We start from the raw sequence: 14576 nt of genomic DNA, 5'->3' as shown, positions 1-14576 counted from the left end.
AAACCAGGAGTGTGTGATAAATACAGACGACGTGACTTGTTTCTATTCTACTTGTCCTCTGATTGTTCCACTCCTGATTTTGGTTTATAAATACTGATGTTAAACACTGAACGTGTGAACAAAAATATGTTTGTGAAACATCCCAAGACCAAAAACAAAAGCATTTAAAGTCACACAATTAACTAGAACCAACCAGGGATTTTTGCCTTGCTATGTTTAACAAAAAACATTTATCTAAACTTGTCCTGTGTGATACTGTCTGCTGAGCTGTGTATCTAATCCTCTCCTGTGTGATACTGACTGCTGAGCCGTGTATCTAATCCTCTCCTGTGTGATACTGACTGCTGAGCCGTGTATCTAATCCTCTTCTGTGTGATACTGTCTGCTGAGCCGTGTATCTAATCCTCTTCTGTGTGATACTGTCTGCTGAGCCGTGTATCTAATCCTCTGCTGTGTGATACTGACTGCTGAGCCACGTATCTAATCCTCTCCTGCGTGATACTGACTGCTGAGCCACGTATCTAATCCTCTCCTGCGTGATACTGACTGCTGAGCCACGTATCTAATCCTCTCCTGTGTGATACTGTCTGCTGAGCCGTGTATCTAATCCTCTGCTGTGTGATACTGACTGCTGAGCCACGTATCTAATCCTCTCCTGCGTGAAACTGTCTGCTGAGCCGTGTAACTAATCCTCTCCTGTGTGATACTGTCTGCTGAGCCGCGTATCTAATCCTCTGCTGTGTGATACTGACTGCTGAGCTGTGTATCTAATCCTCTCCTGTGTGATACTGACTGCTGAGCTGTGTATCTAATCCTCTCCTGCGTGATACTGTCTGCTGAGCCGTGTATCTAATCCTCTCGTGTGATACTGTCTGCTGAGCCGTGTATCTAATCCTCTCCTGTGTGATACTGTCTGCTGAGCCGTGTATCTAATCCTCTCCTGTGTGATACTGTCTGCTGAGCCGTCTATCTAATCCTCTGCTGTGTGATACTGACTGCTGAGCCACGTATCTAATCCTCTCCTGCGTGATACTGTCTGCTGAGCCGTGTATCTAATCCTCTCCTGTGTGATACTGTCTGCTGAGCCGTGTATCTAATCCTCTGCTGTGTGATACTGACTGCTGAGCCACGTATCTAATCCTCTCCTGTGTGATACTGACTGCTGAGCCGTGTATCTAATCCTCTGCTGTGTGATACTGACTGCTGAGCCACGTATCTAATCCTCTCCTGTGTGATACTGACTGCTGAGCCGTGTATCTAATCCTCTCCTGTGTGATACTGACTGCTGAGCTGTGTATCTAATCCTCTCCTGTGTGATACTGACTGCTGAGCCGTGTATCTAATCCCATCATGAGTGATACTGTCCCGGAGTCCTGCCTCCCCCCGGCGGCCGGTCCCCTGAGATGTGGGACAGCTGGCTGTGTGGCGCTGACGTCTGGCGGGGGAACCTGAGCTGTGGGTATTTGCGGGCAGACCCTGGATGTGTGGGGTGGGCGCTGGCGGTGTGATTGGTCGCCCTGTATGCTGAGAATAGAAGAAGGCAGTCTCGGTGCCATTGATCGGGCAGGAGGGTGGCTCGGGGCGGGCATGCTCGGTGCCTGACACTGGCAGGTGCGTCGTCCACACGACATCGGGACGGAGCAGAATGGACGGCAGCAGAGCCGGGGAGAACGGAGGCTGAGGTGGGTACGTGGCCGCTCGGAGCGCCTGCTGCTGCCAGACTTGCCTTTCAATCTCCTCCCCCTACCCCATTAATCCCATCCCATGCCATAATAGAGGGGTCTTCGTATCCTGGAAACGGGGGTCTGACTGCACAATAGTCAGTACAGGGGACAACACGAGGGGGTGAGTGGGACAGATACAGCCCTGCACAGTATTGTTCTGCTTGCTGCCCCTTTGTTGTGTGTTTCTTGCACATACCCGGCTCTGCTATACCGTCATATAGAGGTGTACATATGTATAGCGATGCTGCCAGTATATAAAACCCAACTTCGGAGGGATATTACGGCGCCACTGTCAGAAACCTCTGATCATATTTCATTTGTCAGGTTTGTTTCGTATTTTCTTTTTAAGCTAAAACTCATTCAAAAAGTTGAGTTTTGTGAGTTGTTCTCCAGCTGTGTGTAAATAAAGCTTATTGAAGAGAGCACAGGAAGTACAGATCACATGCTGAGGCCCATGTCAGCCAATCCACATTCAGCTAGAGTAGAAAATGAAAGCAGCAATCTGATTGGTTGTATGGGCCCCCTCGTCTTCTCCTTCGTGGCTTTGCTCTCAGGGGCCACGCGGTTTGTTTGCTCCATGGCGCAAATGTATTCAAAGCCGCGCAGTTAAATGCAGAGGATGGAATCGGTTTCTGCGCCGTCCTCTGGCCAGAGGTTCATTGGTCGCACCCCTTCTGACAATCCACGGCCACTTTTACAACTTTTGATAAACTTTGTGCAACTTGCGACTTTTTCAAATTTATTTTCTGCCAAATAAGTGGCGTCAGCAGAGTGGTGGGCAGTGGGCACACATCACTGCGCCATGACGGCAGATTACTCATTGCGCCATTTTCGTAATTTTCCTTTGGCCGTATTTGCTTTCTAAACTTTTTAGTTACATCCCTGCTTTCATAATGACCACGCAGGGCTTCCCATTGTGAGCAAATAAATGGCATTTGTGTATTGGACTTTATATGTTAATTCTGCAGCAGTTTCAGGACCTCGGCTTGCTGCAAATGAATGGAGCCTTCAGTTCTTACATTGCAGCGGATGCGATCTGTGCTGGGATGTCAGACTGGGCTGTAACGAGTGTTGCACCTGTGTGTCCATCACATGACCAAGACAGATCGGATGCACTGCAAGTGACAGCAAGCATAGATTTATAGATCCGAGAGCCATGCAGTTATAGATGATCGTATTAGTAAGAATTGTGCCACCACAAAGCAGGCAGGCTGGGGGTTATACTCCTGCTCTGCAAGAAAGCCGTGATCTCCCTGTCCTCACCAGCCCCAGTCTGTACACGAGGTGTTTCCCAATATAGAATGTTAGTCAGTAACTGGCGGGCGAGAGACGAGCGTAATAGTCTCTGTTACACCCTGAGAGTGGTATGTTTCCTAACAAAGCATCGGCCCTGAGTCAGGAGGAGGCTGGGAGCATCATACATGTTCTATGTGACGTCCATCCATGACACCGCAGGATGGCCGGGCTGAGTGATGGAACTGGACTAGAAATAGTTATAGACGCCAGCAATCACTGCCTGCCCTGCCTAGTCCTCAACGGGTTCTACTGCACAGTAGCTCTCCTACTGTCCTGTATATATACACTGCACAGTACCACTCCTCCTGTCCTGTATATATACACTGCACAGTACCACTCCTCCTGTCCTGTATATATACACTGCACAGTACCTCTCCTCCTGTCCTGTATATATACACTGCACAGTACCACTCCTCCTGTCCTGTATATATACACTGCACAGTACCACTCCTCCTGTATATATACACTGCACAGTACCACTCCTCCTGTCCTGTATATATACACAGCACAGTACCACTCCTCCTGTCCTGTATATATACACTGCACAGTACCTCTCCTCCTGTCCTGTATATATACACTGCAAAGTACCGCTCCTCCTGTCCTGTATATATACACTGCAAAGTACCGCTCCTCCTGTCCTGTATATATACACTGCACAGTACCACTCCTCCTGTATATATACACTGCACAGTACCACCTCTCCTGTATATATACACTGCACAGTACCACCTCTCCTGTCCTGTATATATACACTGCACAGTACCTCTCCTGTCCTGTGTATTTACACTGCACAGTACCACTCCTCCTGTCCTGTATATAAACACTGCACAGTACCACTCCTCCTGTCCTGTATATATACACTGCACAGTACCGCACCTCCTGTATATATACACTGCACAGTACCGCACCTCCTGTACATATACACTACACAGTACCACTCCTCCTGTATATATACACTGCACAGTACCACCTCTCCTGTCCTGTATATATACACTGCACAGTACCACTCCTCCTGTATATATACACTGCACAGTACCACTCCTCCTGTATATATACACTGCACAGTACCACCTCTCCTGTATATACACACTGCACAGTACCACCTCTCCTGTCCTGTGTATTTACACTGCACAGTAACACTCCTCCTGTCCTGTATATAAACACTGCACAGTACCACTCCTCCTGTCCTGTATATATACACTACACAGTACCGCACCTCCTGTATATATACACAGCACAGTACCGCACCTCCTGTATATATACACTGCACAGTACCGCACCTCCTGTACATATACACTACACAGTACCACTCCTCCTGTATATATACACTGCACAGTACCACCTCTCCTGTCCTGTATATATACACTGCACAGTACCACTCCTCCTGTATATATACACTTCACAGTACCACTCCTCCTGTATATATACACTGCACAGTACCACTCCTCCTGTATATATACACTGCACAGTACCACCTCTCCTGTATATATACACTGCACAGTACCACCTCTCCTGTCCTGTATATATACACTGCACAGTACCTCTCCTGTCCTGTGTATTTACACTGCACAGTACCACTCCTCCTGTCCTGTATATAAACACTGCACAGTACCACTCCTCCTGTCCTGTATATATACACTGCACAGTACCACTCCTCCTGTCCTGTATATATACACTGCACAGTACCGCACCTCCTGTATATATACACTGCACAGTACCGCACCTCCTGTACATATACACTACACAGTACCACTCCTCCTGTATATATACACTGCACAGTACCACCTCTCCTGTCCTGTATATATACACTGCACAGTACCACTCCTCCTGTATATATACACTGCACAGTACCACTCCTCCTGTATATATACACTGCACAGTACCACCTCTCCTGTATATATACACTGCACAGTACCACCTCTCCTGTCCTGTGTATTTACACTGCACAGTAACACTCCTCCTGTCCTGTATATAAACACTGCACAGTACCACTCCTCCTGTCCTGTATATATACACTGCACAGTACCGCACCTCCTGTATATATACACTGCACAGTACCGCACCTCCTGTACATATACACTACACAGTACCACTCCTCCTGTATATATACACTGCACAGTACCACCTCTCCTGTCCTGTATATATACACTGCACAGTAACACTCCTCCTGTATATATACACTGCACAGTACCACTCCTCCTGTATATATACACTGCACAGTACCACTCCACCTGTATATATACACTGCACAGTACCACTCCTCCTGTATATATACACTGCACAGTAACACTCCTCCTGTATATATACACTGCACAGTACCACTCCTCCTGTATATATACACTGCACAGTACCACTCCTCCTGTATATATACACTGCACAGTACCACTCCTCCTGTATATATACACTGCACAGTACCACCTCTCCTGTATATATACACTGCACAGTACCACCTCTCCTGTCCTGTGTATTTACACTGCACAGTAACACTCCTCCTGTCCTGTATATAAACACTGCACAGTACCACTCCTCCTGTCCTGTATATATACACTGCACAGTACCGCACCTCCTGTATATATACACTGCACAGTACCGCACCTCCTGTATATATACACTGCACAGTACCGCACCTCCTGTACATATACACTACACAGTACCACTCCTCCTGTATATATACACTGCACAGTACCACCTCTCCTGTCCTGTATATATACACTGCACAGTACCACTCCTCCTGTATATATACACTTCACAGTACCACTCCTCCTGTATATATACACTGCACAGTACCACTCCTCCTGTATATATACACTGCACAGTACCACCTCTCCTGTATATATACACTGCACAGTACCACCTCTCCTGTATATATACACTGCACAGTACCACCTCTCCTATCCTGTGTATTTACACTTCACAGTAACACTCCTCCTGTCCTGATACACTGCACAGTACCACTCCTCCTGTGTATATATATACAGTCATGGCCAAAAGTATTCACACCCCTGCAATTCTGTTAGATAATACTCAGTTTCTTCCTGAAAATGATTGCAAACACAAATTCTTTGGTATTATTATCTTCATTTAATTTGTCTTAAATGAAAAAACACAAAAGAGAATGACACAAAAAGCAAAACATTGATCATTTCACACAAAACTCCAAAAGTGGGCCAGACAAAAGTATTAGCACCCTCAGCCTAATACTTGGTTGCACAACCTTTAGACCCCCCATATAAAACTTTGATGCTTTATTATTAAATACAAATAACCCCACATATAAGAAACAAACCCTATCAAAAAAGGTCAGCTCAAAAAAGGGGGAGTAAATACCCCCCACAGATTATAAATATGTAATTAGGTAGTACACATCATACGAAAAATGTCACACATTAGCGGTGATTAGCACACGTGACAACTGATATTTGCTAGAAGGGTGTATAGATATACGTGGACTATCCCTTCAAACTGCAAAAAATACACCCTAGAATTCAATCTGCCTAGGTGCGGAGGTTGGCACCCTAAGAGGTAGCGAGAATGGCGCCCCCGCTCGTGCGATGGCTGCCCCTAATCTCCTACCTTTTCCCTATAAGACAATAGGGCAGAAACAGAAGGCCAGATGGCTGATATTAACTTGTAGCAGTATGTGAACAATCTACATTACATCTCAGGCCCTCCCCCTCCAATGTGCTGTAAGACAGAAAGATAGGGATTCTATATACACTCAGTATATTAAGCACAATATTTAGGGTAAAGCAAGAAAAAATATGAATGTGCACCTAATCCTAATATGAAGCTGACTGATGACAATATAGTATAAAAGATATATTTGCCATAAATATGCTAAGGTGCCACCACGTCTATCTAGAAAAGATAATGACTAAACACAGCAGGATAGCCCAATGCCATAATTACAGATACACACTCAATTGATAATATACTCATCTGCTGTATTCATAGTCCCTAGATGGATGACTAGTCCCGATACCGTGGCTCAGACACCGGTTAGTAAATGAAGAAACCTTCAGAAACACTCTCGACGCGTTTCCCCCACATATCTGGGTTCATCAGGAGAGACTGGATAGAGATATGGCAGTATGGAGTTGTCCACGAAAATAAGGCTGCATTTCATTACCTCTGGGTCCCACTTAAATATCCGCGCACACATGTCCTAACTTCCTGTTTAGTGATAAATATAATACCTCCATCTTAATCCTACAGAGAGGCCAAGAAAGCGCAATCCCCGCACACGGCATCGCCATGATGGTGAAGTCCATATATGCCCCCACACAGACCAAACATACTCACATGCACTAGCCGCCGTAAAAAGCGGAAGTACGGCACACAGCCGATTGGCAGAGCGCATGCGCCAATCAATAAAGGGCTGGTGAGACGGCAAGTCACTACCGCGCACGCGCAGCCAACTCATCTATGAAGAGAGGAAGATTAGTATAACGCGCACGCGCATAAAGCAAATGCGCAAGGAAAGATGAACCAGGGCGCAAGCGCACAGCAGCCATCTACACAGAAGGTGCTACGGTATACAATGCTACTAGCGCATGCGTGAACATGATGGGATAATATATATGGTACATGTATTACCCAATTCAATCACCAAAAGGCAGGGGACTTCGCAAAATTCTTTTGGCATATTAATAAGTCTAACAGGAACATACATAGATAGACACATGTAATGACACAAAGTGTCAGATGAAAGATAGTCTACACCATATTACATTCTGATTACCCAAGGCGGACTATTGCATTAACAGCATATAAAAAGTTAAGACCCAATCGGGGCTACAGAAATACATATACAATATATGATAAAAATAAAAAATAAGTGATGAAAGGGACCGGGATAAAATACCTCGGTTATAAGGTCTGGCTAGTGATAATGGATTACTGAATCATAGAAAACAGCAAAAGTTTTGCTGTTCATTCAGACCATCCGGTACAAGAGTTCGCAGTTTGAAAATCCATTGACACTCTTTTTGAAGAAGCAATTTATTTAAATTGCCACCCCGTGGGTTGCGCCGCAGAGTACCACACTAGCTAGAATCTACTATATGAGGGATTTCGCGAATTGTAAAACAGAGGGAGTGGTATACATGGCCACCTGCTTATGTCCCCTTAACTACATTGGGAAAACTAAAAGGGAGTTACGGAGACGCATTGGCGAGCATTTGGGTGATATAAAGCATAAGCGGGATACACCGGTGGCTAAGCATATCAGATTGTCCCACCTGAATGATAATCGAGCCATCTCTTTTTGCGTCCTTGAAGTTGTGCGGCGCAACCCACGGGGTGGCAATTTAAATAAATTGCTTCTTCAAAAAGAGTGTCAATGGATTTTCAAACTGCGAACTCTTGTACCGGATGGTCTGAATGAACAGCAAAACTTTTGCTGTTTTCTATGATTCAGTAATCCATTATCACTAGCCAGACCTTATAACCGAGGTATTTTATCCCGGTCCCTTTCATCACTTATTTTTTATTTTTATCATATATTGTATATGTATTTCTGTAGCCCCGATTGGGTCTTAACTTTTTATATGCTGTTAATGCAATAGTCCGCCTTGGGTAATCAGAATGTAATATGGTGTAGACTATCTTTCATCTGACACTTTGTGTCATTACATGTGTCTATCTATGTATGTTCCTGTTAGACTTATTAATATGCCAAAAGAATTTTGCGAAGTCCCCTGCCTTTTGGTGATTGAATTGGGTAATACATGTACCATATATATTATCCCATCATGTTCACGCATGCGCTAGTAGCATTGTATACCGTAGCACCTTCTGTGTAGATGGCTGCTGTGCGCTTGCGCCCTGGTTCATCTTTCCTTGCGCATTTGCTTTATGCGCGTGCGCGTTATACTAATCTTCCTCTCTTCATAGATGAGTTGGCTGCGCGTGCGCGGTAGTGACTTGCCGTCTCACCAGCCCTTTATTGATTGGCGCATGCGCTCTGCCAATCGGCTATGTGCCGTACTTCCGCTTTTTACGGCGGCTAGTGCATGTGAGTATGTTTGGTCTGTGTGGGGGCATATATGGACTTCACCATCATGGCGATGCCGTGTGCGGGGATTGCGCTTTCTTGGCCTCTCTGTAGGATTAAGATGGAGGTATTATATTTATCACTAAACAGGAAGTTAGGACATGTGTGCGCGGATATTTAAGTGGGACCCAGAGGTAATGAAATGCAGCCTTATTTTCGTGGACAACTCCATACTGCCATATCTCTATCCAGTCTCTCCTGATGAACCCAGATATGTGGGGGAAACGCGTCGAGAGTGTTTCTGAAGGTTTCTTCATTTACTAACCGGTGTCTGAGCCACGGTATCGGGACTAGTCATCCATCTAGGGACTATGAATACAGCAGATGAGTATATTATCAATTGAGTGTGTATCTGTAATTATGGCATTGGGCTATCCTGCTGTGTTTAGTCATTATCTTTTCTAGATAGACGTGGTGGCACCTTAGCATATTTATGGCAAATATATCTTTTATACTATATTGTCATCAGTCAGCTTCATATTAGGATTAGGTGCACATTCATATTTTTTCTTGCTTTACCCTAAATATTGTGCTTAATATACTGAGTGTATATAGAATCCCTATCTTTCTGTCTTACAGCACATTGGAGGGGGAGGGCCTGAGATGTAATGTAGATTGTTCACATACTGCTACAAGTTAATATCAGCCATCTGGCCTTCTGTTTCTGCCCTATTGTCTTATAGGGAAAAGGTAGGAGATTAGGGGCAGCCATCGCACGAGCGGGGGCGCCATTCTCGCTACCTCTTAGGGTGCCAACCTCCGCACCTAGGCAGATTGAATTCTAGGGTGTATTTTTTGCAGTTTGAAGGGATAGTCCACGTATATCTATACACCCTTCTAGCAAATATCAGTTGTCACGTGTGCTAATCACCGCTAATGTGTGACATTTTTTGTATGATGTGTACTACCTAATTACATATTTATAATCTGTGGGGGGTATTTACTCCCCCTTTTTTGAGCTGACCTTTTTTGATAGGGTTTGTTTCTTATATGTGGGGTTATTTGTATTTAATAATAAAGCATCAAAGTTTTATATGGGGGGTCTATTTTGTTAAACGAGTATTTTTCCCTTAAGTATATATATTTCTACAGTTAACCGTTGCACAACCTTTAGCCAAAATAACTGCGACCAACCGCTTCCGATAACCATCAATGAGTTTCTTACAATGCTCTGCTGGAATTTTAGATCATTCTTCTTTGGCAAACTGCTCCAGGTCCCTGATATTTGAAGGGTGCCTTCTCCAAACTGCCATTTTTAGATCTCTCCACAGGTGTTCTATGGCATTCAGGTCTGGACTCATTGCTGGCCACCTTAGAAGTCCCCAGTGCTTTCTCTCAAACCATTTTCTAGTGCTTTTTGAAGTGTGTTTTGGGTCATTGTCCAGCTGGAAGACCCATGACCTCTGAGGGAGACCCAGCTTTCTCACACTGGGCCCTACAATATGCTGCAAAATTTGTTGGTAGTCTTCAGACTTCATAATGCCATGCACACGGTCAAGCAGTCCAGTGCCAGAGGCAGCAAAGCAACCCCAAAACATCAGGGAACCTCCGCCATGTTTGACTGTAGGGACCGTGTTCTTTTCTTTGAATGTCTCTTTTTTTCTCCTGTAAACTCTATGTTGATGCCTTTGCCCAAAAAGCTCTATTTTTGTCTCATCTGACCAGAGAACATTCTTCCAAAACGTTTTAGGCTTTTTCAGGTAAGTTTTGGCAAACTCCAGCCTGGCTTTTTTATGTCTCGGGGTAAGAAGTGGGGTCTTCCTGGGTCTCCTACCACACAGTCCTTTTCATTCAGATGCCGATGGATAGTACGGGTTGACACTGTTGTACCCTCAGACTGCAGGGCAGCTTGAACTTGTTTGGATGTTAGTCGAGGTTCTTTATCCAACATCCGCACAATCTTGCGTTGAAATCTCTTGTCAATTTTTCTTTTCCGTCCACATCTAGGGAGGTTAGCCACAGTGCCATGGGCTTTAAACTTCTTGATGACACTGCGCACGGTAGACACAGGAACATTCAGGTCTTTGGAGATGGACTTGTAGCCTTGAGATTGCTCATGCTTCCTCACAATTTAGTTTCTCAAGTCCTCAGACAGTTCTTTGGTCTTCTTTCTTTTCTCCATGCTCAATGTGGTACACACAAGGACACAGGACAGAGGTTGAGTCAACTTTAATCCATGTAAACTGGCTGCAAGTGTGATTTAGTTATTGCCAACACCTGTTAGGTGCCACAGGTAAGTTACAGGTGCTGTTAATTACACAAATTAGAGAAGCATCACATGATTTTTCAAACGGTGCCAATACTTTTGTCCACCCCCTTTTTTATGTTTGGTGTGGAATTATATCCAATTTGGCTTTAGGGCAATTCTTTTTGTGTTTTTTCATTTAAGACAAATTAAACGAAGATAATAATACCAAAGAATTTGTGTTTGCAATCATTTTCAGGAAGAAACTGAGTATTATCTGACAGAATTGCAGGGGTGGCAATACTTTTGGCCATGACTGTGTATGTGTATATATATATATATATATATATATATATATATATATATATATATATATATATATATATATATATATATATATATATATATATATATTCAAAAGTCCTGCATAGGCGTGAAGAGAACTGTTTCATACGTCTGCATCTCTACAGTGAAACTGGTGGAACATATATGTTTTTGTAATCCCTCATTGTATGCCATACTCATTTTTGAATGTCCCAAGTGTATAAATTGTTATGGTATGCGCATTTTTGATAATTTTTTTTACAGCATAACCATACCTACACCAGTACAGTGTGTAGAATGGTGAACAGGTTTCTAAGTTCATTAACTTCCAATGCACGTTCACACAGACTTAAGTTTTACTTTTTAAGATTTATTATTTTTTATTTAATTCAGAGTCCTGAAAAGGGCCTTCTGAGTGCATCTTTAGCTTCTAATACTTTATTGGCCAGCTTCTGCTCTTGAGCACCAGCTTGCATCTCTGTGGCATTGAGTGAACAAGCTTCTGCAGATGTTCACGAGTGATGATGTGGTTCCAGGCCTGTATCAGAGCCTCAATCAACTCACTCTTGGTCCTTGGCTGTTTTCTAGATATCTCTAATGATACCTTGTGCCCCAAATTTTTTATTGGATTGAGGTCCGGGGACTGAGCTGGCCAGTCAATAGTAGCCACCTTGTTCTTTTTTTTCCATTCCGTTACTGTCTTAGCTCTGTGACAAGGAGCATTATTATCCTGGAAGATATAATCCCCTGAAAACAGGTGTTGAGCAGAAGGCAGCATTTTTTTTATTAAGGATGTCTATGCATTTTTTTGCATTAACCATACCCTCCACAATATGAAGCCTTCCAACACCATTGGCTGCCATACAGCCCCAGACCATTGCTTTCATCGGATGTTTCACAGAGAAGCTCAAACACTCTGGCTTGTACTCTTCATGTGGGAACCTTCTCACATAAGACTTGCCATCATTTCCTAAAATGCAAAAAGTGCTTTCATCACTAAATAGCACTTTTTCCCACTCCTCCTTCCTCCATTTTTAATATTTCAATGCCCACGATCCTCCACTGACAAAAATCTGAAGGCTCCCATCATAAAACTCTACAGTATGATTCACTAGATAGACCAACAGATAAAACAAACAAACAAAGCAGCAGATATGATGCAATGTAATGCAATGTGATTGGCTGCCATATCCAGGTTATGATTGGTCACAAGAACCTCATCTGTGATTGGCTAATTTTGGATCTGAAGCTGTACAATATTTAGTTGTGCTTTCAACTCCCATATTTTTGCAATAATTTCGGGCAAAACTGCTTCAAAAGCTAAAAATATTACAGGGAGAGAATGCAAAATTGTATTCTGAACAAAACCATATATAATATGTCATATTAGCATCGAAGATATTTGACAGAAAACGTTTAAAACTTGAAAATTCAATTTATCCTATGCAGGACTTTTGAACACCACTGTATATATATATATACACTCCTGTCCTGTGTGTGTGTGTGTGTGTATGTATGTATGTATGTATATATATATATATATATATATATATATATATATATATATATATATATATATATATATATATATATATATATATATATATATATACTCTGCACAGTACCACTCCTCCTGTCCTATATATATACACTGCACAGTACCACTCCTCCTGTCCTGTATATATACACTGCACAGTGCCACTCCTCCTGTCCTGTATATATACACTGCACAGTGCCACTCCTCCTGTCCTGTATATATACACTGCACAGTGCCACTCCTCCTGTCCTGTATATATACACTGCACAGTACCACTCCTCCTGTCCTGTATATATACCCTGCACGGTACCACTTCTCCTGTCCTGTATATATACACTGCACAGTACCCCCCCTCCTGTCCTGTATATACACTGCACAGTACCACTCCTCCTGTCCTGTATATATACACTGCACAGTACCACTCCTCCTGTCCTGTATGTATACACTGCACAGTACCACTCCTCCTGTCCTGTATGTATACACTGCACAGTACCACTCCTCTTGTCCTTTGTAAATATACACTGCACAGTACCGCTCCTACTGTATATATGCACTGAAGAGTACCACTCTTCCTATCCAGTAAATACACTGCACAGTACCGCTCCTCCTGTCCTGTATATATACACTGCACAGCACCTCTCCTTCTGTCCTGTATATATACACTGCACAGTACCACTCCTCCTGTCCTGTATATATACACTGTACAGTACCACTCTTCCTGTATATATACACTGCACAGTACCACTCCTCCTGTATATATACACTGCACAGTACCACTCCTCCTGTCCTGTATATATACACTGCACAGTACCACTCCTCCTGTATATATACACTGCACAGTACCGCTCCTCCTGTCCTGTATATATACACTGTAAAGTACCACTCCTCCTGTATATATACACTGCACAGTACCACTCCTCCTGTCCTGTATATACAGTGCCTACAAGTAGTATTCAACCCCCTGCAGATTTAGCAGGTTTACACATTTGGAATTAACTTGGCATTGTGACATTTGGACTGTAGATCAGCCTGGAAGTGTGAAATGCACTGCAGCAAAAAATAATGTTATTTCTTTGTTTATTTTTTTTTTAAATTGAGAAAAGTCTTTTCAGAGGGTCATTTATTATTCAACCCCTCAACCCACCAGAATTCTGTTTGGTTCCCCTAAAGTACTAAGAAGTAGTTCAGGCACAAAGAACAATGAGCTTCACATGGATTAATTATCTCTTTTTCCAGCCTTTTCTGACTATTTAAGACCCTCCCCAAACTTGTGAACAGCACTCATACATGGTCAACATGGGAAAGACAAAGGAGCATTCCAAGGCCATCAGAGACAAGATCGTGGAGGGTCACAAGGCTGGCAAGGGGTACAAAACCCTTTCCAAGGAGTTGGGCCTACCTGTCTCCACTGTTGGGAGCATCATCCGGAAGTGGAAGGCTTATGTAACTACTGTT

The 14576-nt window shown here is 43.4% G+C and overlaps 1 protein-coding gene across 5 annotated transcripts in view; it reads left to right on the top strand.

The window, feature by feature from the left end:
- The window catches only part of ARHGEF10L (Rho guanine nucleotide exchange factor 10 like), a 90095-nt gene that overhangs the window by 7821 nt on the left and 67698 nt on the right, over nt 1–14576 (top strand). Inside the window, exon 1 of one of the 5 annotated variants that reach the window (XM_077260359.1) lies at nt 1409–1682. The exons of 3 other annotated variants lie outside the window; for them this stretch is intronic. The gene's annotated coding sequence lies outside the window, so the exon portion shown is untranslated. Of the gene's footprint in view, nt 1–1408; nt 1683–14576 lie in introns of those variants that run through there. One more of the 5 variants, XM_077260352.1, reaches the window with a different exon arrangement.

Source organism: Ranitomeya variabilis, chromosome 4 (genome assembly GCF_051348905.1).
Source record: "Ranitomeya variabilis isolate aRanVar5 chromosome 4, aRanVar5.hap1, whole genome shotgun sequence".
Classification (NCBI taxonomy): Eukaryota; Metazoa; Chordata; class Amphibia; order Anura; family Dendrobatidae; genus Ranitomeya; species Ranitomeya variabilis.
This window is presented reverse-complemented; position numbering and strand designations above follow the sequence as displayed.